Raw genomic sequence first — 4,911 nt, 5'->3', positions numbered from 1 at the left:
CTGGCAGCTGGGGTTACAGGCACCCACCACTATGCCCGGCTAATTTTTGTATTTTTAGTAGAGACGGGGTTTCACCAGGTTGGCCAGGCTGGTCTCAAACTCCTGACCTCAGGTGATCCACCCACCTCAGCCTCCCAAAGTGCTAAGATTACAGGTACAAGCCACCGCGCCCAGCCTGAAACTATATATTCTTGTTAACCATAGTCATCCTATGTTATAGAACACTAGAACTTATTCCTATCCAGCTATAATTTTGTATCCTTTAACAAATTTCTCCCTATCTCTCTCTTCTCCCACCCTTCTCACCCTCTAGAAGCCTCTGTCTACTTTCAACTTCCATGAGATCCACTCCTTTTTGCCTTCCACATAAGAGAACATGTGCTGTGTAACTTTCTGTCCCTGGCTTATTTCATAATATCTTCCAGTTCCATCCACGTTGCTGAGAATAACAGGACTTCATCCTGTGTTATGGCTGAATAGTACTCCACTGTGTATCAAGACCACATTTTCTCTATCCATCATCTACTGCTGGACACCAACGCTGATTCCATATCTTGGCTATGGTGAACAGTGCTGCAGGAAACATAGAGGTGCGGATGCCCCTCCGACACTGATTTCTTTTTCTTTGGGTATCTACACTGTAGTGGGACTACTGGATCACACTGTAATTTCATTTGCAGTTTTCTGAGGAACTTCCATACTGTTTGCCATAGTGGGTGCCCTAGCTTACTCTTACTCTTTTTCCTTTTTCTCTTCGAGACACAGTCTCACTGTTGCCCAGGCTAGAGTACAGTGGTGTAATCTTGGCTTGCTTACTGTAGCATCCGCCTCCTGGGTTCCAGTGGTTCTCATGCCTCGGGCTCCTGAGTAGCTGGGATAACGGGCGCCCGTCACTGCACCTGGCAAATTTTTGTCTTTTTTAGTAGAGATGGGGTTTCACCACCTTGGCCAGGCTGGTCTTGAACTCCTGGCCTCAAGTGACCCGCCCACCTCAGCTGCCCAACAGTGCTGGGACTACAGGTGTGATCTACCACTCCCAGCTAATTTTTGTGTTTTTAGTAGAGACGGGGTTTCACCACGTTGGCCAGGCTGGTTTCAAACTCCTGACCTCAGGTGATCTGCCCGCCTCGGCCTCCCAAAGTGCTGGGATGTCAGCTTGCGCCCCGTGCCCAGCCAGCTGCTCTAGTGTACACCCCCTACAGTGTGTAAGAGCTCCCTTGCCTCCATATCCTTGCCAGCACTTGTTATTTTTTGTCTTTTTGATAATACTCATCCTAACAGGTGAGATGATACCTCACTGTGGTTTGGATTTGCATTTCTCTAATTATAAGTGATACTGAGCATTTTTTTCACATATTTTTTGGCCATTTGTATGTCTTCTTTAAAGAAATGTCTGTTCGGTTGGGTGTGGTGACACAAACCTGTAATTCCAGCACTCAGAACGCTAAGGCAGGAGGACAGCTTGAGCCTAGACCAGCCTAGGCAGCATAGCGAAACCTCAGCTAAAAAAAAAAAGAAGAAGATAAAAGAAATATGTGTGTCTGCTCAGCTTTTTGACCTCCAAAAATTAAGAGCCCATTTTGGAATCAGACAACCTGCCTGATTCAGAGACAATCTGTCTTTGGTTCTACTCTGCTACTTCCTATGTGACTTTGAGAAGTTCCCTTAGCCACTTTGAGCTCAACTTCCCCAACATTAACCAGGAATAAGTACCACCTGCCTCTGCTGGCTAACGCTGAGGACAGAAAGGAGAACCTCCACAACACCACTTGATAATGCCACCTGGTGGAAGCCCCTCAATGCGGGGCTCGTAGGATCATATGAAGCCAAGTACAACTTTCCTTTCCACTGTCCCAGGCTCACTCTGCATACAATTAGCAAGGAATAGCTAATAAAGGAAACCAAAATACTTGCTGAATTTTTATAAAGAAATTTTTAAAAAGGGGGGGTGGTGGAAAAATAGGAGGGAGAGGAGGGGAAGGAAAAGCAGCTGGTCACTAGTTCTAGTCCTGGGCTCATCCCTGGCCTGGTCACACAGGCAATCACCAGTCCCCACCTCCTGGGGAGGGGTAGTTTCTCGGCTGGCTTCACCCACATAGAAGGCACTGCCACAGCTGTTCAGAAACCAGGAGCACCTTGAAATGGGCAATGTGCTTTGGGTAGGAGATATACAATTTCCCCAAAGAAACCACAGCACAAAAGTGACCCACATAGGAGGCACCAACGGCTGTAAATACTTGGTGGCAAAAACTGATGTCGTACCTTCTGTTTAGGAGACATACACCCAAATAAAACTTGCCAAAAGAGCAGTGGAAAAAATACAGCAGACATCCAGTGCCATTCTGTTACAGAAATATTTATATCCCAAAGCCAGGGACCTCTCTGGAACACTGTGTTTATTTCCACATCTCATGGAAGATGTTTGAGTGCACTCACGTGTATCTCAACAAACTTCCAGTCCCTGCTCTAAACCCTGTGGCTCCTCAGCAAAACCCAAAAACAAGTATCAGTTTTCCTTCCAAATGGGAAATTTCCTGACCTAGCGAAACCAGCATCAAATCCACTTATTATGAGATAGCTGATTACAGGCGAAGCCCTCTAGTCCCAGGCTGACTCCCCTCCTGCAGGAGCGGGAAGGATGTGCATAGCACTGGCCTGCCAGACCACATCTCCAGGCAGTTTCAAACCATGGCTGCTCAGGTGAGCCATGATAAAAATCAAAACCAAGTCTCTCTGAAAAATGTACATGTCAAGAGACACACCTCGGGCCAGACTCAGCAGAAATGGATGTTGCAAGGTTTGTTCAGAGATCTCCTCTCCATGCTCCCTCTCCCCGGGACCTCCCTCCTTGCACTAGCGGCTCAGGGCCAATGGACCGCTCCCTTGCCTCTAGCCCTGTGCATTTTCAGGAACAGCTCCCAGACTGTACCAGACCCTGAAATGTATTCGCTGAATGCACTATTTCTTCAACTGATCATAAATCACCTGACTCTAACAATTGTTTTAAAAGTGTTCTCTTTCTCTCTCGTGAATTGTGCCATGAGTTTGAGCAAGCAGCTTTGCTTCTCTCTACTGCAATTCTATCATTTGCAAAATGTTAACAATTACTGTGTTCACCCATAGCATTGTTGTAAAAACCCTTAAGATCCACTTCATGTAGCCTGCCTGGAGCACAGACCCTGTCACATGGTAAATGCCCACTGAAGGTGAGTTATCTGTAGCTATTATTACCTAGCACTCCAGCGAACAAAAGGAGTCGATCAGGTCTCATCGTATCATCATGAAAGGATGTCCATGTAGACTGCGGAGTGGGAGTAGAGGACTCAGTGTTTTTCAGGTACTATTTTGGTTTTTACAAATTGTACATGTATATTTGTAGGTACACTGAAAAAGATCTGGAAGGAAATACACCCAGTGTTAACAGTGACTACCCCAAAGACACATTCATCCAAACACACAACAGAAAAACACTCACTATCTTTCTGTCTTCCATATCATTTGAACTATTTTCAATAAGCATCTATGGCTTTTGTAAAGTTTTTGAAAGGAATTTATTGCAATTTTTTCTGGAGAAACTAGCACGAGCATGAAAAAGGTGGAAACAGAAGGTAAAATGGAATGGGACTCAATGGAATTGAGTCCCAGCCAGGATCAGCAGGCACACGAACCACACACCTCTCACTACAACACAACACCAGCTCTCTCTTCTCTTGGTCCAATGGCCCAAGATTTAGAGATAAAATATTTATTGTGATCACATCAATCACACCAAGGAGCTTGGAACCACCGTTTCAAACTCCTCTGGTTCTGTGCACCTGCCCGGGGCTGTTAGCTTTCCTCCTGTGTCTTTGGCTGGCCTATAATCCCCTAGTGGTGGAAATGCACCCTGACACTTAGCCATCATCTCCACAACACTCAGCACTGCATAGAGACCAGGGCAGTGATGCCCACTCGGGCTGTGATTCTACTTATAAAGCAAAGGACCACAGACCAGATGTGACTTGTCTTTGGTAACTCACCAGCTGTTGCTTGAACCAGAACAAAGCCAGGTCTCCTGATGCTCAGAAAAGACCTAGTCCCTATCCCACTAGAAACGCGGTGAAAATGTTTTGCTTGCTGTGAAAAGATGCACTACTGGAGAAGATGAATGCAACTTCTCATGGAGCCACTCAGCCCAGATCACCAGGAAACAGGGCTGCCAGATGACACTCGGTCCAGATGACCAGGAAACAGGGCTGCCAGATGAGACACTAAGCCCCTCCACTAGAAAGGAAATCTGGTTGGGCAGTGGAGGGAAATTCACACAGGTTACCCTGGCCCAACGGCAGCAACAACATGAACAAAACAAAAAATACCTGACCGGAAAGCCATAGCCTGGCTAGCAAATTCGGAACAGAGCCACAATCCTAGCAGCACATATCACTGCAACACAGAGCTTCAGTCAATGTGCGAACACTTTAAGTAGAAATGTAAAATGTCCATGTTTTTGGAACAAGGGGGCTATTTTTGTGTGTGTGTGTGATGTCAAACAAAACAGCTCAGAAGAAACTGTTGGCAAGGAAATGGAAATAGGCGCCCTTACCCATTGACAGTGAGATAATGGTATGGCCCTAACGGAAGGGAATCGAGCAACACCCATCAACATTTAAAATGCGTAGAACCCTGGATCCCACAATTCCATTTCTAGCAATGCATCCTATGAACATATTCATGCAAATATGCAAGAATTATGTGCAACTCAACATTGATTAATCCAAACGGTTGGGAACAACCTAAATATTTACCAGTGGGGAACTGGTGGAAAACAGTGTTTATCTTATGCCAACATCTGTGTTTTCCAAAAGAAGATACATAGGCTGGGTGCAGTCGCTCACACGTGTAATCCCAGCACTTTGAGAGGCTGAGGCAGGT

The sequence above is a fragment of the Colobus angolensis genome, unplaced genomic scaffold (genome assembly GCF_000951035.1).
Source record: "Colobus angolensis palliatus isolate OR3802 unplaced genomic scaffold, Cang.pa_1.0 Scaffold632, whole genome shotgun sequence".
NCBI lineage: Eukaryota > Metazoa > Chordata > Mammalia > Primates > Cercopithecidae > Colobus > Colobus angolensis.
Note: the sequence above shows the minus strand (reverse complement) of the source record.